Raw genomic sequence first — 21,553 nt, 5'->3', positions numbered from 1 at the left:
AAGACATATTTTCCCCTATAATTTATTTTTTGACTAAATAAAATTTGATGTTTTCTTACATCAGAAAATGTTACATTATTCAAATATTTTCACACCATTTTATTGTAACATTTAGTTAATCCTTTAGTGTAGACATTTAGTTTGTTTTAGAATTATAAACAATGCAGAATATACATTTTGCTTCCTTCTCTCATCATTTTTGTTGGTTTAATTTTAGGAAAAAGAATTACTAAGTTAAAAGCTTGAATACTTTTAAATTTTTTAAAAAGTATGACATGTTATCATTTGTTTAAAAATGTTATTTAAAGAAATTATTTAAACAACTTCTTCTTTCCCCACTAGACCCACAATGCGTAAAGTTACCCATTTCTTTAAACCCTTTGCTAGATTGGTAGACAGAAAATATTATCTTATTTATGCATTATTTTATCAAATAATTTTAATGTTATGTATGATTACTTTTTCTTTTTTATTAATTATATAAATTTTCTTATTGTATTCATTAATTCATATAGATTTACAATGGCTTATTTATGAAATAGTCTTAGGAGTCTGTGACTAATATTTCAGTTTGTCTTTTATTTTTATTTGTGGTCATTTTTGAGGTGTCAATGTTTCAAATTTAATATTGTTAAATCCATTGCATTTAAAAAAAAACCTTCTAAATTTATCACTTTGTTTTAAAAATTCTTTTCCACTTCAAATTTATATAAATGGGCACCTATAATTTTTATATTTTAATGATTTCTTCAATTCTTATTCTAGTTTTGTTACTATATATGAACACCCAAGACTGGAAAATTTATAATTAAAAATAATTGCTTCATAACTCTGGAGGCTAGAAATTCCAAAACTAAGGGGCTGGCATTTGATGAAGGATTTCTTACTGAAGCATCTCATAGGAAGACAGCAGAGCAAGATGGGAGAAGATGGAAGTGCAAGGGAGAGTGAGAGAGCAAACTTGCAGCCCCAGCCCCTTATTATAGTTGGCATTAGTCCATTAATGAAGGCAGATCCCTCAAGATCTAAGTACTTCCTGTAGACCCTGTGGCATTGATTGTGCAAACCATTGCATTCCTTTTATACAACACATGTTTTACTGAAAACAAGAAATGGACTAATTATAAGTCTCTGTCCTTTAGATTCTGAATCAACTGCACATTTTAATTATATGTCATGATGACTACTTTGAAGACTAACTTCATATGGTTTATACCCTCCTAAATTACCAGAAATGTTGCTAGATAAACAAGGCAGTTTTACCCACTTCCCAGATGTTTTAGTCAGCTTTATTGTCACTGTGACCAAGAGACCTGACAAAACAATGTAAAGGAGGAAAACTTTATTTTGGATCACAGTTTTAGAGGTCTCATTCCATAAATGGCTGACTCCATATCTCTGGGCAGAACATTACGACTGAAGAGTGTGGCAAAGGAAAGCAGCTCAGGACATGGCACCAGAAAGCTGAGAGGTAGTTCTGCTTACCAGGGACAAAATATAAACCCCAAAGGCATGTTCCTATTGTCCTACCACCTCCAGCCATACCCTACCTGCCTATAGCTATTTGCATCCAGTTATTTCATATCAGTGGATTAATTTACTAATTAGGTTACAACTGTCACAGTCTAATGATTTCACCTCTGAGCGTTCTTGTATTGTCTCAAACATAAGCTTTTGAGGTACACCATATATCCAAACCATAACACCACAAAAAAAATTTTAACTGAGTTATCGAAGTAAACTTAATAAAAAGATACAAATATTAGTTTTATTGTGCTGTATTATTAACACTAAATATCTCATGAAGTCCTTATTCTTAGGTTGTTTGTACATCTTTATGAAATTCACACTGAGAACTTTGGAGCAGAGGTAAAGTGGGAATTGGATGATGCACTAGTTCATAACCACCCTGCTATGAACTCCCCTCAAGGTCATGTTCATTTTAATTCTTTCACATTCATTGTCTTGCCTCCTAATTGCAATGCAAACCTAAAAAATAAAATTTCTTTAAGTTTTTATGGCCACTATTATCTTCCATGATTTTCTATTCCTACCATCCTGGGTTCCTTCTTTGTACCTTTTTTGCCTTGGTAGGATCGATTTTACAATTGTGTAAAGAAGAATTCATAATCTCCTTTCATCTTTTGAAAGTATATCAGCCATGGTCCAGTTAGGAAACAGAAATGACTGTATGTATTTAAGCAGAGAGAATTTAATAAGATGAATTCTTAATAAGGCATAAAGCTAGTAGCTAAGCTATTGAAATGGTAAAAAAGAGAACTACTTTATAAGTGCTCATGAAAGTAGCAACTGTAAGACACAGCTACTACCCTTAGGGAAGAGACAGGAATCATTAAAACTTAGAAACATAAAGGGGCACTACATGGGGCTTAAGAACGAGACTTTGGAAGCAGCGGAAGCACCAGCCACTGCTGTTTGTGCCTCTGAGGGGCAGTGCCTGATGAAGTTGGTCCTATAAGTGCTGAAAAAAATTGAAACCTGGAATCAATATTTTCCATGGGAAGGAGCTTCCCTTGTTCAGGTGAAACAAATGCCTTCCTAGGGTGATACTCATGGAAGCAAGAGGAAGCCAGGGAGCAAATGGTAAGGTACAAGACTCTTTTCCCTTCTCCTGGCTTCCAGTTTCCTAGCTCCTCCTATTAGCAGTCTAAGGTAGATCCTTCTGTCAAAGCAGAAATAATGTTGCAGCTCGAGCTTCAGTATCAGAATGCAGTGGGGAAAAAAGTCAGGGCTGGAAATTGTCTTAGGCTACTTGAGTTGCTATGGCAAAATTCCCTAGAATGGGCAATTCATTAGCAACAGAAACTTAATGCTCACGGTTCTGGAGTCTGGGAAGTTTAAGTTCAGACACCAGCAGATTTGGTGTCTGGTGAGGGTGGGTTTTTCATAGGTGGTCACTTCTATGTGTTGGCACATGATGGAAGGGAGATTAAAAAAAAAATCTCTGTCAGGCCTCTTTTATAAAAGCACTAATTTCATTCATGAGGCTCAAGCCCTCTTGACCTAGTCACTTCACATAGGTCCCGCCTTTTAATCCCAACACACTGGATATTAGATTTCAACATAGGAATTTTGCAGCTACTAAATTATTTACACCACAACAGAGTTCCCAGGCAAATATCCCTTCTGCCACTCCATATTTCTTTATTAACTTTTTTCATTCTTTTAAAGTCCTTATAACTGACTTCTAACACTCCTATCCATGCAGAAATACCACTTCCATCCTGTTTTGCAGGAACCATGATTACAGTGATTTGCTGGTTAATTTTATTTACGTTCTAATGATATTTTGTTAATGTATTTGATAACCATCTGTCTAATAATACAAGAAAGTCAACTTTACCCCCATTATGGGATTAAAATTGGGCTAACATAGGGTTGATTGGTTTCCAATTTCCAAAATTCTTTGGATTACCAGGAAAACACCATTGATGTTATCACAGAATAAAGTTTTGAGTAATGATTTTGGGCAGAAAGTATATGCAACTATCAAGAAACTCCTAGTATTAGTTTACTGAACAAATTTTTTTTTTCTGTATGGATAAAAACATGGATCATGTAAAGTATGTGCAAAATTTTCCCACTATGTTGGGATGTCAATTTATTCTACCTATGAAATTCTAGCTAGAGATAAAGAACCAGGGAGCAAATTAAATAATTTAGCCAGAAAAACATAATGTGTAAGTAGAAGCAGAGACCTTCAAAGAAAAAAATGAATCCAAGCCTTGTACAAAGAACATAACCAAAGCCCATGAACTGTAATAAAATTATAAAATGTAACAAAGCCATAGCAATTATCATATCAATTTATCCATAAACTTTTCACATACATTATTCTAGCAAAATACCCAGATGTAATAATTCCAGGAAATTTCCAAGTCTGTTGGCAAAAACTTGAAATATTTTGGCCCACTGAAAACCTGACTGCATTAGCAGAAGCTGTGCAAGTGGACCATTCTGTACTTACAAGGCAAGACCTATTGGCATTGCTTCAGTTTTTAAGTGACTGTAAGGGAAATTTCTGACTGGTTTTTATTGACTATGAATTATATTCCTGTTTAAAATAATTTTTGTAAAATATAATATAAGTATATATAATATATATAATATTTAAGTATATATTATATATTTAAGCTTATCATTCATTATTCAACTTAAAAATTGGGATCAATACCTTTGCTTAACATAGGGATAAAATCAGACCCTTTCACAATTAAGAAAATGTTTAGAAGGAGAAAGATAAAGGGGAGGGGCAGTGGGAGGAAAAAAGGGGGATCATTAACTGAGATAGATTTTCATGCATGTATGAGTTTGTTGGGATGACTCCAACTACGATGTATAATTATGAAACTCTAATAAAAAGAAGATGTTTCATTTTATGAAAAATAGAAAGTGTAAAGATTATAAGTAAACATTTTGTTGTTTAGAAAATAAGCAACACCATACGATTTAATATTTTAAAATTAGTGTTTCTAAAAAGCATTCAACTGTTGATTTATTGACATATAATCGGTAACTTGAGAGTCTGTAACTGAATCATGTATAGATACTTAGTTGTTTAGTATTTATGTAAGGTAATGGACAGAAAATTAATTTTTGTGAAAACTATTTTATATAGAGGAAAATTTCAAAAGTATTTCTTGGCCCTCTATAGCTCTTTAAAATTTGGGGACTGGGGGGTTTAATTCAGTGGCAGAGCACATGTTCAGCAAGAAGAAAGCCCTGGATTTAACCCCCAGCACCAGGGAAAGTAGGAAGACTCCTTCATAGGAAAAACAATATTTAATTTATTTATTTATTAGAGGAGAAATCTGAGAAAGAAAGTGAAAACGTGCATTTATTTTCATTTTATTATCTTAACCATTAATAGTATTAAATGCCCACTGGAAGACATAACTCTAAAGAGAATCCTCTTTAGTTGGCGATTCTATATACTAATTTAATGACTTGGGTATCATTCAGGGTATAACTAAGAAAAGTGCTAGGAATTTTAAACAGAAGGAATTTAATGTAGATAACGTTTAGGAAGGTGATGAAAGAAGAAGCCCTTGGGATGCTGTGAAAACTTAGAGCTTAACAATTGTCAGAAACTACCAACCCTAGACTGGAGGAAACCAAGAGAAGAGGCAGTTTTATCAAATCCCAGAGTGCAGGGTCAACTGTGGTGAGATGCAGTCATCACAGGCCAATCAGGAGGGAGTTGGAGAATTGAAAATGCCACCCAAGGCCCAGAGAAGGGAAGATGCTGACTGCCTATTCCTTTCTCCCACTTTGCAATGTCCCACCAGTGCCTTCCTGTGTCAGAGCCAACCAGAAGCCAAGAGACGCGGAATCTGGGATTAAATAGGTCTCAGTACTTCTCTCCGGACAGCCCCCTTCTCCTGTGATACAGAGATAAGCAAGGCAAAATCACAGGGATAGGCAATTAATGCAAATGGATCCAGGAAAAAAGTCATGATGATTAAGTAAACCATATCACTTATGTGCCAAAGGCAAATGTTTCATGCATTCCTCACATTTATTTATTAGTACCTGAACACTCAGAATATGAGAATAGAGTATCTAAGAAATCTAACTTTCCCCTATAGATTACTTAAATTTAAAAAGGAGTAAATATTGATTTTACAAAATATGGAGAGGAAAAAATCATAAATTTCTTCTTTAAATTTTTATAATGCTCTCTACAGTTTTTACTGACAATGTGATTTATTTCTCTTTGGTTGAAAAGAGAACAATCTTCTGAATGTAAGGACAAGGAAGACCTCAGCCTAAACATAGACATATTTCTGCTGTTCTATTAAAAAAGAAGCTGTAAGGGAAGGTCGCGGTTCCAGTAAGGAAACCCAGCAGGGTGATTCAGTTTCTCTTTGATCTGGCTGGTATTCTAACTGGAAAGTAGGGCAGATAGAATCACATTTTTTTACTTGACAGAGAGGCATGCACAGCAAAAATGTTGGAAAGTAACTTAGAAATGAGTGCTACAGCTTCATTAAAAAGAGGAACATGACTATAGAGAGGGAGCTCCTCTTTTAAGCTCTGGCTTCTTGTTGAGGCTTCTAGGCTTACTGAACTGGGGAAGAGAAACTTTCTCAACCAGCCTCCAATCAAAGCTTTACATGTGAGAATAGTGTTGTAATAACATCCAGGTGGTCAGTGGATGGTTCCAAAGCATCCTCTGTTCTGTTTATGGCCAACATCTGGTCTGGATAAATCTCTCTAGAATGAGTCAAATGAGTCAACAAAGAAAAAAAAAAAAGCCCCAACAAACTGAGGTCTATAGAAATACAGTTTAACATTAAAAGGAATATAATATAGAAGTCAAGTTGTGGAAAAAAATATGAACTTGAAAAGGTTTTTATAACATAAAAATTGAACTTTTCAAAATTTTCTACATTGAGCTAGTAAAAAATTCAAGAACTCATGAGTGTAAGGAAAACAGTGAGGGACTATTTATTTAATATTAAAGATAGAAATTAAAAGGAAGCTTTGGGAAATAAGAAAATAATGTCATTTTTAGTAAGAAACCAGGATTTTAATAGCAGAATTGAAATTTGCACAAGACAAAAAAAATAGAAGAAATATCACAGAAAATTAAATAGTAATAAGACAAAATTAATTCCTTGACCTGATAGGACAATTATAAGAGATATTATTATGGATAGAGAGGACTTAACTTAGTGATGTAATATAAGAAAGCTTTTTGTATTTCTAAATGATAAAAAAAGAAAGGAAAAATCAACAACCAAAATATAATAAAATATAAAGGACAACTAGATGTGATTTTTAAAAAAAATTCCCCTATTTATCAGGGAAATTAATAATAATAAAGTAAACCTTAGGCATTGTGCTAGTGTTCCATCAATCTGATGAAATGCCTGAGAAAAATCAACATTCAAGAAGAAGGAATTTTTTTGGCTTGTGGTTTCAGAGGATTTAGTCCCTGGTTTGGTCACATTGCTTTGGGCCTGTTTTCAGGACAGTATATTCTGGCAAGAGGGTTTGGCAGAAGAGGCTACCCACCTCAAGAGGGTCATGAAAAGGAGCAAAGAGGGAAAGACAGGAAGCAGGCCAGGGTCCCAATATCCCCTTCAAGGCCATGTCCTCAGTGACCTAACTTCCTCTAACTGGGCCTCACCTCTTAAAGTTCTGCCATCCAATAGTGCTAGGGACTGGAGACAAATTTTTTAACACATGGGCCTTTGGTGAACATTTCAGATCCAAACTAAAACAGGCATATTATATATTTTATTTTTATTATTTATTTTAAGGATATTAAAAAATTAGCCAAGCACTCAAGACATTTAGGTACAAGATTTTAGACTTAGTATGTCTTTGTATCACCAGTGTCTTTCATGGACCTACCATCTTATCTCCATTATATAGATGGAAACACTGAGATTCAAAACATTTAAATAACTTTCTCATGCCACATACACTGCACAAATGTTAGTTTGGTAAAACTGGCGGGAAGGATCTATAATGTCAAACAAGTTGAGGAAGGATTCTTGCCATGAGAATAATGTGTGTATTATTAGACCCACAAAATAGGAGCTGAGATACTGTCCAGAAGTGTGTGAAGGAAAGTGACCATGAAAGGAACACAAAGGTAGATGTCTGGGTTCAATAAGAGTGCCAGACTGCTCCAACCAAAGAAGGTTACTTTGAGTATCAGTGGAAGGGAAGGCAAAGTCCTGGAAATTATTCATCAGCAATTAATGGCAAAATAAACATGAAGAAATAAAAGCCATAGTTGGTAAAACTGTACATTACGTAGTACATGATGATTTAAAAAAGAAAGCAATAATTCCATGCTCTTGTCCTCCTAATGACCAATCCTTTTACCGTGAGCAATACTTTTTGGCATTTTTATTTCACTTATTTAATCATGTGACCTTTCACCCCCAATCAGGTGCTCCTAGACTTATAATACGGTTACAGCACAATAAACCCATTATAAGTTGAAAATATACTAATTAAAACATGCATTAATTACATCTAGCCTATCAAGCATCATAGTTCTGCAACACAGTGTGCTCAGAGTCCCAGTTGTTTACCTTTATGATCTTGTAACTGGTAGCTGCCTCTCACTACCTCTGCTCAAGTATGTGGAGAGAGTAGCTGAGGAAAATATCAAAATTCAAAGCCTGGAGTATGGCTTCTGCTGAATATGCATAACCTTTGTGTCACCATAAAGTTGATAAATTCCAAGTCAAACAATTTTAAGTCAAAAACTATCTACATATTCACATGATTATAATAAAAACTACTACTCTTTTTGATATCTATTTTAGTTAAGTTTAACTTATAGTAGGTAGTTAGATATTTTGAGATCATTAAACTAATATATTTTGTGTTTCCTCTTTTTTATTTCATAGCAATTTGATCACCATAAGTCAAAAGAGAGAAGTCCAGTGGGATGTGGAGAATATGATGGAGAGTGATCTTTGCCTGGAAAGAAGTAGGATAAATGAAAGCCATTTTCAGCTAGTGGATTGTGGGCAGAAAAGAGAAAGAGAAGCTTCAGAAACATCCATTTCACAATGTTCCCTAGCTTCTCATGAGTTGGGTGAAAGTTACAGTATTTTGTGGTTAAGGGAAAGCCCTAAACAGGTGAAATCTACAGGAATACATTCTGGCACAAGCAGGGCAGGGTGACTCTGGAGGCAAAGTGTGGTTAGGAGAGAAAGGGTGGAACAGGTGACTTCAGTGGCTCCCTAGACCCCTGTGTGAAAGTTCCTTATTGTCTGGTTGGAACAGAGAAGTAGCTAAAGCGAAAACCAGATAGACTGCCGTGGGGGTCACAGTGGGGTGGCTTGGTGTGTGCAGTCATGTGAATTGAGCAAAAGTCAGAGAAAGACTTTGATGAGACCTGGAAAGATGGGCTTAGATGGAGCCAATGTGGGCTTACATCAGAAAGAAGAGTTCACCCAGGTCTGCCAGAGCCCAGAGAATAAAATACAATTCTTCAACACAGCCATTAGCTAAGGAAACCAGGAGGACCACCAGGCAAATAAGAATCAACCCTAAGGATCCCAGAGGACCTGAGGATGGGTAGAGGAACCGATATGAATTCCTCTACTGAGGTTCTTTTATGTTATTAGGGTTGGAGGGGAGAAAAGTGTTATGAGGTAGAGGAAATCATTGTTTTCTTCTTATTTTTGTACCAGGGATTGAACCCAGGGGTGCTTGACCACTGAGCCACATCCCAAGACATTTTTATACTTTATTTAGAGATAGGGTCCTCTAAGTTGCTTAGGGCCTTGCTAAGTTGCTGAGGCTGGATTTGAACTTGCGATCCTCAGCCTCTCAAGCTGCTGGGATACAGGCCTGTGCCATTAAGACTGGCCAGAGGAAATCTTAAAGAAACTGTGTTATGTGGGATAAATTGAGATATTGGAAAGAAACAGAACTGGAAACAATGGATTTAATAGGAATTTTGTTAAGAAAGGTTAGATCAATTTTAGAAAAAAATAATTACATTATCTCTGTATTGCTGAATGGCAGAATCTTTACCTGCAGGTTTATTAATGATGCATATGAATATATATTTCTAGGATAGATTAATTTTTCCACATTTTCTTAGGCATTGATTCATTACGTCTTACCTATACTGTATTAGATGAAAAGTGAGATGCCATTGTGATTCTTATTGCTCTGGATATAACCTGTTTTCTCCCTGTTTCTGGATGATTTTATTGTTGATGTTCTTAAGTTCCAAATAGATTTATTCAATTTTGGGTCTATTTCATTTGTCCTTCTTTTTCTTGGTAGTTTTTTTTTAATCTGAAGGCTTGTTTTGTTTCAGCTAGGAGAAATTTGCTTAATTTTAAAATATTTCATTTTCTCAATTTCTTGGTTTTTCTTCTGTTGTTGAAACACCTAGATTCTCCAAAAACGGAGACTATCTAAGTACTGTCACCAATAGGATTTGTGTCACCCAGAAGAGTACAATGGAATTCAATAGAATGAGTGCAACATGAATAAATTTCAGAAATATGTTGAGTGACAGAAGGCAAGTATGAAAGAGCACCTGCAGAATAATTCTAACTATGTGAGGTTTAACAAACAAACACAATGGCCTATGTTGTTATAAGCTAAAATATATATTATCTTCTTGGAGCAATGACGACTAGAAGGAATGGAGAGGTTTCTGGGTGGCCTATTTTTCTGTTTCCATATGTGGGTGCTAATTACTTGGGTGTGTTCAGTGTATAAAGATTATAAGTGTGTGATTTATATTTTATTTGAATTAAGAGTTTAAGAGCATAATAGCATACTGGTAAAATAATATTTGTGGTGTATTTGACACAAAATATCAATTCCTTAACAAAGAGAGCTCTTAAAATGAAAAAAAGAAAAATACCCATTAAAATGCATAAAGAACAAGATGATTTTTTTTTAAAATCACAAGAGAATATATATTCAAGTGACTAATAAACATTTAATAGGAAAAAACTCACTGGCCAACAAATGCAAAGTAAAACAGACATATATGTTAAGTTGGTAAGAGTGATTTGGGAAAGGCCATGCATTTTGTGAAGTTTGGGGGAAGATGAGCACTTTGAAATGCTGCACAGGGGATGGATGCTGTAGAGACATTCAGGTGGATGTATTGACTCTGACAATGAAAATCACAAAAAAGGGGATTCTGTGGGGACTACTATCAAACTTTAGGGGTTCATTCTTTTTAAAAAAATATTTCTTAATTGTTGTATTACAGTCATACATAAAAATGGACTTTATTGGGACATATTCATACATGCACATAATATAATTTGGTTCATTCCACTCCTCTTGTTCATCCTCTTTCTCATTCTTCTTCCCCCATCCCCTTTCTCTACACCACTGTTCTATTTCTATTTTCATGAGTCTTCCTTCCTTCCTTTCCTCCTTTCTCTCCCTGCCTGCCTCTCTCTCTTCTTACTATAATTATCTGTAGTTTCACATATGACAGAGACCATTCAACCCTTGATTTCTAGGTCTGGCTTATTTCACTCAGCATGATGTTTCCAGTTCCATCCATTTACTAGAAAAGGACAAAATTTTATTCTTTATGTCTGCATAAAACTCCATTGTGTATATATACCACATTTTCTTTATCCATCTGTCCATTAAGGGATACCTAGACTGGGTCTAACTTGACTATTAACTTGGTATAACTTGACTATTGTGAATGAAGTTGGTGCCTGCACTAATTTGTTTGAGTGTTGACCAGGTGTTCATATAAACACTGGTATGTGTGTATCACTACAGATGCTGACTTTAGCTCTTTGGATAAACACCAAGGAGTGGGATATCAGAGTCACATGGGGTTCCATTCTTGTCTTTTGAGGAATTTCCATTCTGCTTTCTAAAGTGGTTGTACAAATTTTCAGGCCCACAACAATGTATTAGTATACCCTTCCCCCCATATCCTCTCTATAATATATTATTATTCGTATTCTTTCTTGGGGGGCATACTGGGGATTGAACCCAGGTGTGCTTTACCATTTAGTTACATCCAAACCCTTTTATATTTTTTTTTGTGTTGAGACAAGTTCTACCTAAGTTACTAAGAATCTCACTGTGTGGCCTCAAGCTCAATCCTCCTGACTCAGTCTCTGATGTTGCTGGAATTTACAGGCATGTGCCACCACACCTGGCTCATTATTTGTATTCTTGATGGTTGCCATTCTAATTGAAGTGAGATAAAAACTTAGTATAATTTTTATTTGCATTTTCATAATTCCTAAGTATGCTGAACTGTTTCTTATACATTTGTTGGTCATTTGTATTTCTTCTTTTGAGAAATGTCTGTTTAGTTTTTTTTGTTCACTTATCATCTGGGCTTTTGGGTTTTTTTTTTCTGTTAAATTTTTCAGTTCTTGTTTTTTGTTTTGTTTTGTTTTTACAGTGTTGGAGATCAAACAGAGAGCCTCATACTTATTAGGCAAGCACCCTATCACTGAGCTACAACTCCAATCCTTGAGGTTTTTTTTAAAAAATATATTCTGGATATTAATCTCCTATTGGAAAACTGACAAAATTTTTCTCCCATTCTATACGTTCTCTCTTCATGCTCTTAAATGTTTCATTTCTTGTGCCAAAGCTTTTTAATTTGAAGTTATCCCACTTATTGATTTCCAGTTTCGTGTCTTGTGCTTTAGTAGTCTTATTAATGAAGTTGGTGCCTGCACCAATTTGTTTGAGTGTTGACCTTGTTTTCTTCTAGCAGTTGAAAAGTTTCTGGTTAATTCCTAGTTCTTTAGTCCACTTTGAGTTGATTTTTATGCAGAGTAAGAGAGATCTAGTTTCACTCTTCTACATATGAATATATAGTTTTCCTAACATCATTTGTTAAAAATGCATTTTTTCTCCAATGTATGCTTTTGACACTTTGTCAAGGATCAGATGACTTTAACTGTGTGGGTTTGTCACTGTGCCTTCTTGTCTATTCCATTGGTCTTTATGTCTGTTTTGATACCAATAGCATATTATTGATCTTAGAGCCTGCTACTTTGCTTAATTTGTTTATCAGCTTCAGAAGACTTTTGGTGGAGTTTTTTGGATCTTCTAGATATAGGAGCATGTTATTAGCAGAGATAATTTGACTTCATCTTTTCCTATTTGTATTTCTTTAATTTCCTTCGCTTGCATAATTGCTCTGGCTAGATTTTCAGGAACTATATTGAATAGGAGTGTTGAAAGTGGACATCCTTGTTTTCTTCATGAGCAGTATTTATTTTTTTCAAGTAGGTGCACTGGCATTTAGGGCATAAATATTTAGTATAACTATATCTTCTTGTTGTATAATCCCCTTACCAGTGTGAAGTAACCTTCCTTGTCTATTTGATTAATTTTGTCTTGAAGTTTGCTTTGTCAGATATGAGTAGCTATTCTTCTTTGCTTTTGGTCTGCAATTACATGGAATATCTTTTTGTCAGCCTTTCACCTTTAGCCTATGCATGTATTTCCATGTAAAGTGAGTCTCTTGTAAAAAACATATGGTTGGATCTTCTTTCTTAGTCCACACTACCAGTCTATGTCTTTTAATTGGAGAATTGAGACCATTTACATTCAAAATTGTTATAGAGAGGGCTGGGGATGTGGCTCAAGCGGTAGCGCGCTTGCCTGGCATGCGTGCGGCCCGGGTTGGATCCTCAGAACCACATACAAACAAAGATGTTGTGTCCACCGAAAACTAAAAAGAATAAATATTAAAAAAATTCTCTCTCTCTCGTTCTCTCTCTTTAAAAACATTGTTATGGAGAGATGATTTTTATTTCTTATCATTTTGATTTATTTCTAATGTTTTATTTGGACTTAGTTCTCCTGTATGAAGCTACTCTTCTAATGAGATTCATTTGTTTGCTGGTTTTCAAGTTGGTTTTGTATTTCCTCTGCATGAAGTATTTCTGTAGTGCTGGTTTAGTGGTCATGAATTTTTTAGTTTATGTTTATCATGGAAGGGTTTTATTTCTTCTTCAATTATGAAAGATAGCCTTACTGTATAATGTATTCTTGGCTGGCCATTGTTATCTTTCAGAGCTTAGTAAACATTATTGCAAGCCCTCCTAGCTTTTAAAGCCTGGGGTGAGAGATCAATCGTGATGCATATTGGTTTACCTCTAAATGTGACCTACTATGTTTTTCCTGAAGCTTTTTCAATTCCATCCTTGTTCTGTATATTAGGCATTTTAATTATAATGTACCTTTTTTTTTTATCTTGTCTATTTGGAGTTTTGAAACCTCCCTTATTTTGCTATCCATCTCATCCCCAAGGTCTGGGAATTTTATTACTTCATTAAAAAGTATATGCATACCCTTAGTTTGTATCTCACTTCCTTTCTCAATGTTTATATTTTAGCCTTTTTGTATTATTCCACATTTCCTGAACATTTTGGTCTTGCTTTCTTATCATGTTTACTTTATTTCTGGCTGTTTTCAAGATTATATACCTTGCCTTTTGGGCCTAAAAATTAGTAATAGAAAATATCACTAATATCACTTATCTATTAGTGATATTTTCTATTATAATTTTAATTTTATATATATATATATATATATATATATATATTAGTTGTAGTTGGATACACTATCTTTAATTTATTTATTTTTATAAATAAATAAAATAAAGGTATCATTTTATTTATTTATAAAAATAAATAAATAAAATAAAGGATGGAACCCAGCACCTGGAACTTGCTAGGCGAGCGCTCTAACCGTTCAGCCACAACCTCAGTCCCTATAATTTTAATTTGATTTATTGATTATTTTATTTCTAGGATATTTATTTGGTTGTTTTTCAGAATATCTATTCTCACTCGTGTCTTGCGCAGGTGATGAAATGGTGTTCCCCTTAATGCAATGGACTGGTTGAGAAATAAAAGCTAAGAAAAATGGAATGATGAAAAAAAACACAGACTATAGAAAATAGTGTCAAAAGTGGGGGTGGGACGGGAAAGCCAATCAGACAATAGAGCTTCTATACTCTGGCAAAATGGAGCCAGTGCTTGCTTTATTTATATTGGGGTACATCAAAGGCAGGGATAAGGTTCTAAGGGCAGTGTCTTGCTTCCTGGTGTCTTGCAGTCAGCAGGTTGATTGCCATCTTGGCAGGTCCCTCCCATCTCACTTGCTGTGTGGGGTCTCTGGCAGAATTTGAAGGGGAAGTTCACCTGCATCAGGTAATCAGCTCCTGTAGGAGTGCCACGAGAGGTTCCCAATGCCAGATTTATCCCCTCATTAGGCTACTATGTGCAACATAGTCCACACACAGCCCACGGCTGACTTGTGACTATCCATCGCTTTATTTTAATGATTTTCACCAACTGCGTTTTGTCTCACTTCATTTCTTAAATCTTCTTTTAGTTTCTTGAACTTTCTGAATCATCAACTTTCTGAATTATTCGTCTGAAATTTTACCCACTTCACTGTTTAAGAATTCAGTTGTTGGGGAAGGAGCATAGATTCTTGGAGGTATTTTGTTTCCCTGTTTTCTGTAGTTATGTGTTGAGATTTGCCAATCTGATAAAGTGGATATTTTCCCCACTGTTAGCTGGAGTACTCTTTAGTAGACTTCTTTCACTTTACTATGTGTTCCAAGCAAGGAGAGTATATGGGTGTCAAAGGATCCAGTTATTGTGTTTTGGTATTTTGATCAATTACTTTGATCAATTACCTCTATAAAGGGAACTGGTGATCACCTATAACTGCAAATACTGAAGTCCAAATTATATACTACTAAGTCTTCAAACTGAGTAAAACATTTTCTACAACTCTAATACATCTGTAGTGGAACAGGGGAATAGTACTTCAATGCGCCAAAGAATGCTACAATATGCATTATGAAAATCAAAGAGAAAGAAGAGGCTGGATAAAATAAGAAAGAAAGGAGAAAGAGAAAAATAATAGGGAGTTGGAAGGAAGAGAGATAGATAATGAAAAAGTGAGTAGACAAAAACCAGAAGATGGAAATATAGAACAAGGTAAGACAAAAGGATGTAATATAAATCAAATTAATGTGCTATGCTAAAGAAGATAGAAATGGCAAACAATCCCCCATTAGGAAGTAAAAAGCAAAATAATCCAAGTAAACAAAACAAAAAAAGACAATAACATAGAGAACAAAACAGAATGGAGTTACCTGTGGTCTAGAGACCATTGGAGTGGTGGTGGTGCAGCTGTTTCCTTCACATTCCATATTGGAAGAGGAGAATATTATATGTCGGGGGAAAAAAGTCTTTCTTTAGTAAATCACACAAAAATACAGCAGAAATTGTGAAAATTCTGAAAAACAATATTACCATTTTGGAAAAGCCAGACAAAAGACTGAAAAGGCTTCAGAAGAAGTGTCAAAATCTTGAAAGCAATGAAAGAAATTCTGTGTGGTACAAATAACAAGGAATCCCAAGAGAAGCAGTGGCTCAGCTGGCACAAGAACTCTACAACAGGGGGCTGCTGGTGATGATAGCTGATACTACAGATGATAGACTTGGAGGGAAAATAATGTGACCTAAATATTGAACAACATCCTGAGAAGATACATAGGCACTCAGAATCCTACTGTGGGGTATATTAGTGCACTTCCTCATATTCTGTTTACGTTCCTCAAGGGATACGAAGCCCCATGGATTGCCTTACATTGTGGGATTATGCTGAGAGAATGTATTCAACATGAAGCACTTGCCAAAACCATCCTATTTTGTCTAACCAATTCAGAGATTTCTTCAAGTATGTGGATTTATCAACATTTGATATTGCTTCAGATGCCTTTGATATTTTTAAGGTACTTGGGGATTTCCTGAATTATCTAGGTCATTTAAATTCAGTTGGCCTCTAAAGAAACATTTTTTTTTTTTTGAGGTAGGGGGAATGGAACCCAGGAATTCTCTACCACTGAGCTCTCATTCCCAGCTCTCCTCCTCCTCCTCTGCTTTCTCCTCCTCCTCCTTCTCTTCTTTTTCTACTTCTCCTCCTCCCTTCTTTCTTCTTTCTTTTTTCTTTCTTTCCTTCTTCTTCTCCTTCCCCTCCTCCTCCTCCTCCTCCTTTTCCTCCTCCTCCTCCTCCTTCTCCTTCTCCTTCTTGTTCTTCTATTTTGAGACAGGGTCTTGCTAAATGACTGAGGCTGGGCCCACTCTTGTGATCCTCTAGCCTCAGCCTCCTGAGTAGCTGGGATGACAGGGGTGGGCCACCATGCCCACCTGAGTCAATTTAACTTTAAAAAACAAAAAGTTATATTCTTTAGACCTGATTGTAGCCAACCATATATAATGTGGATCACAAGAGGCATCAATAATAAAATGTAGTCTATAAGACCAGTCTGCGCATTATGGAAAAACCAAAGTACTTGTTACAAGCTCATGTGGAATGTACTCTAACACATATAATTAAGTGACAAAAGGAAAATGTATCACTCTGTAAAGCATGTTGTCATATATATTAGAAGCAGATTAAAGGATCTAAGCTTCCTCTTGAGGTGAATATGTACAAAATAACTCTGGAAAGGTATGTAGGAGAGAGCAACAGAAGCTACCTTCAGGGAGAGGAAGTGGGTGGTGAAAAGAAATGGAAAATTACATCTTGGAATAAGAAGGACATTTTATTATTCTATTAGTGTAATTTTTGAATTTCTGCAGGGTAAATTATATTAGCATTTTGAAAATACAATTGGTCACATGTATATATTTGTATTTTGATAGCATAATTATAATCATCTATAATTTTATCATCTATTATCTATTTTGTCATTATGTGGGAAATATATTTCATCTAACTTAATTCTTAACTTAAAAAACATAATTATTTTACAAAACACATTACATTTACCATTTTAACCATATTTTATTGTAAATTTTAGTAAGGGTACAGTGTATTCATATTGTTGAGCATCCAATCTCCAGAATATTTTCATCTTACAAAATGAAAACTCTATCTCTTCACCTGTTAAACAACTCCCCATTTCCCCCACTCCCCAACCCCTAGAAACTATTTCACTGTTTGTTTCTGGTGTGTTTTACCTTCAAAAATATGTCCAAAAAGAATGTCAGAAAAAAGTGTAGCTAGTTTGTGAAAAAAAAACAAAACACCCATAACTTAACATATTTAAAGTAGAAACTTTAAGTCTTCTACTTTATAAACCCATTTTTAATGCTTACAATCTTGTCATTAATATATTTTGGTATCAGTGGATGTGGCAAGTTCCTTCTGCTATAGTGGAAAATCTTTATCCTTTGAGAGCAGATAAGAAACAAGCTATTCAGGTTAGCTATAAGGCAAGTATTAGTGAACTTAACTAAAACTGTTTTTGGTTTTGCAATAACAATAATTAGGATTATAAAAATAAACTTTAAGATGACAAAGAAAAGAACAAAGCAGCCCATATATAAATAAAAAATACAAAGAATAAATCTAAAATAAAGCCAAAATTAAAAAAAAAACCTAAGGAACTAAACAAACCAGTAAAAGAAAAACTGAACCAAAAAAGCAGAACCCACCTACACACACCCACAAAATAAAAACATGTATACTCATACACACATACATATTTAAAAAATAACCTGCAAAATAAAAAATAAGTCTGAAGCAGGAATAGAGGCAAAAGATGGAAAAGCAATGTGTGAGAAAAAAGAGGGTGAGAGTAAAAGACAGGGTTGAAGAGAAACAGAATGTATAGGTCTGATTAGCACAACATTTTTCATGAATTTAAAATATTTTTAAAAATCCAGGGGTAAAGGCACTGATTTGGAACCCCAGCAATTCAGAGGATCTTTCTGGCTAGCTAGGAGGATCCTGTCCCAACACTAAAAGCAGAAGGGGCTAAGGATGTGGTTCAGTAGTTGAGTACCTGTGGGTTCAATCTGCAGCTTCACAACAATCAAAATGAAACAAACACAATCAATTATCATGATTATCATAAAGCAAATACGGAGGAAAAAAATAGGGAGTTGGGAAAGAGGGTAGATAGAAGAGTTAATAGCAAGGAGAGAGACTCGAAGGGCAATGAATAAATGAGAAGAACATAGCATAAATATCTCCAATTAACACATAATAACATTACTGATAAAAATGCAAAAAGATGGTTTAGGGGACGCAATTTTCAATAGAATGGGGAAAGCTGTCAAATCAATACATACAGTTATACCAGTGAAATAGAAAACTCTTAACATTAAAAGGTCAAAAATTAATCTTTGCTGACATTTCTAAGAAGGAGGGAGTTCTTAGTGAGATTTCCTGTTTTGGATTAATATGATATTGGGCTTTGTAGTAGATATTAAAGCATCCACAGTATAACCTCAGAGCAACACTGGGTTTGGCAGCAAACTGCACTGGGCCACTCCACAGTATGTCTATTATTAGAATTTTCTAGATCAGACTTTTGTTTCAAAGGCTTCCCTACACTCAAGTCCATCTACTTCATTCTGGCCTCCCCCTGTCTTCCTCGAAAGTGAGTTAATTGGCTGAAGAGTTTTTATGGTGTTCTAAAAGTTCTGAGGATGGTTTGATGGAACCTCCCAAGTGTCTTCAACTTTGTTGCCTGCTATTTTCTGTTGAAAAGCATCTTTTTATTCTAATTGAAAGAGCTCATCTCAGGGGCTAACTTCAAATAAATCCCTCCTCCTTTCTTGAGGGCAATTCTGCTGAGACACCTGCCCAGCTAAATCTCCTCAACTGAGGAGGGTGCCCTACCCTTCTATGGGAGACTCTTTCTGAAAGACACAGTAAATCCAAGAAGGTGTAGCAGGCGTGCTCACTTGCCCATTTCCCAAGACAAGTAGTCTGCTGGTATGACCCTGTTAGCCCACATGCTAATTCTTCACAGCTGTGGCTGGCTGCTCTGCACTGCATTTTGGTATCAAAATGGGTCTGAGAGTCTCTAATACTTAATCTCTGGCAGGTGGTGGCAGGTGTCTTGTTTGGGGTGGGACTATTAAACTCCACTGCTTCAATCGATGTCCAAGATAGGCAGTTCTGAAAATCCTGCATTATGCATCACTGTATGGCAGATGCATGCCCCCAGCTTGATAGCAATTCTTGCTCTCTCCACCCCTCTCCTGATGGGCAATATGACTTTTGGAGTCCTTCAGGAATTTTTAACCACTCAACTCTGGACCTGACAAATTGTGCCAGATTGTGGGTGCTGCCCTGGGGAATTGTGTGGCACTAAAGCACCAGATTTTAGGGTAGGGCCTTTAGACTTTTAGCCTATTACAGCCCCAGTGGGGCTGACTTTTGGGCTGGGACCCACCAATCCATTTGGACAGAAGGGGAAAGGGAAAGGGAAAAAGAAGGAGGATGAGAAGGGGGGGGGGCGGAAGAGGAGGAGGAGGAGAAGGAGTGGGAGGAGGAAGACAGAAAGGGGAAGGGCCAGAAGAAGGGGAAGAAGAAGAAGAGATGGAGACTGGAGTCTGTAGTATCTTTTGGATGTTGTAAATAGGATATAAAAACAAAAAGATATAAGACAGAAAGAAAATGGAGATCCCTGCTCCTCATGCACAAAAGGCACCCTTTTAAATATGGGTTCTGGTTCCAGTGCTCACCCTCTCCAGCTGATAGTGCAAGTCTGGTCCCTAGTTACACTGGCTTCCGTACTGTATTTAAGTCTCCTTTCTGCTTCCAAGAATGATGGTGAAGTTGGAAGATCTTAAGACCTTTAGGGTTCCTCCTTTCTTTTCCTCCAGAGGATTTCCCCTCTCCCACAGAACACTCATGCTCCTGCCATTGTGCAGAATACAACTTCCCCCGCAAAACTTATTTAAACAACAGCAACAACAACAAAAGCCACTATGCCTATGCTTCTGCTGATCACTGCTTCTCTGATTTGGGATTCTGCTCTTCTCCCAGTGGATCCACAATTGTTGATCCATTTCAAGTGGGTAGCAGCCAGTGTGCTAGGAAGTTATTGTTAAAAATTAATTGTAGATAGTCATAAATATTTTACTATATTGATTATTTATTAAAGATGATTTTTAGAGCTCAAAAAAATTTAATAGTTAATCCCAACAAGAGATGGGTAAATCAATTTGTGTTAAGATTGTACAATGGACTCTTATGTAGCCTTTAGAAATCCTGTGGTTGAATATTTCATGACATTGAAAGATGTTCAGAATATATTATTAAGGAAAAAAATTCTCAAAGTATATAAGCTGTTTTTTAAATATGCATGTTTTCGTGTACTCTTTTTCCTCTAAAATGGAAATGGGATGGGAAAAAAACTCATCAAAATGTTAGGTTTATGTCTCACAGGTGGAATTTTAACTTTCTTAATGTATTTTATCTCCTGAATTTTCAATATTTATATAATTAACAGTGTTATATTAAAAGATAGCAGATCTTCTAAAAATACTTTGTATTTTACTTTACAAAATAAATTATTCTGATTTATAGAACTTTATTTTTGCCTTTCTATACTAGTGTTTTGATCATCTGCATTCATACAGTTTCTGATGCTTAAAGATTATTTTAAGTACATTATTATTATTATTCCATTAAAATTTAAGTAGCTTTTAGAATGATTTCATAATAAGTAAAGACAGAAAATCTTATATAGAGAAAGAAAACCAAATTAAATAATTCTAACACAGCAGTGAGTAGACAGATTAATTTTGGGTTTCTCAGCCATTTAAGCAGGAAACATAAACACTCCATTCACTTCCTGAGCCAGGTATAGGGGCCAGATACAAAACTGACTTAATCATATGTAGGCTAAAGAGAAGCAAGAATGAGACTTACCAGACTTTGGAGTCTTTCCTTCTTTCTTTCCTTCTTTCTAGATGATTTAGGATTTAATCAGTAGCATATGTCAGTTCTTGAAATGACATTCCTAACTAAAAGATGAAGATTTAGTTGTACAATCTTGGTAACAGTAGAAAGTGTGATATTAAAATTTAAGCATTATGATTGGAAGACTAATTTTCTTTAGATTTTTGCATTATATACATTTCACCTAATTTTCCATTCATATGCAATAAAACCACTGACATAAAACAGTTGTGCTATTGCATAGATACTTTTAAAGGTGTACTACAGGTGCATAAAAATCAATATGGGAGAG

The 21,553-nt window shown here is 35.3% G+C and overlaps 1 pseudogene; it reads left to right on the top strand.

Moving 5' to 3' along the window:
* Positions 1-8,898: 8,898 nt before the first annotated feature.
* On the top strand, positions 8,899-16,342 carry LOC114092820 (calcium-binding protein 39-like pseudogene; annotated as a pseudogene).
* The last annotated feature ends 5,211 nt before the right edge of the window (positions 16,343-21,553 follow it).

This window comes from Marmota flaviventris, chromosome 7, assembly GCF_047511675.1.
Source record: "Marmota flaviventris isolate mMarFla1 chromosome 7, mMarFla1.hap1, whole genome shotgun sequence".
Taxonomy (NCBI): domain Eukaryota; kingdom Metazoa; phylum Chordata; class Mammalia; order Rodentia; family Sciuridae; genus Marmota; species Marmota flaviventris.
The sequence above is the reverse complement of the archived record's forward strand: the minus strand, read 5'-3'. Positions and strand labels throughout refer to the sequence as shown.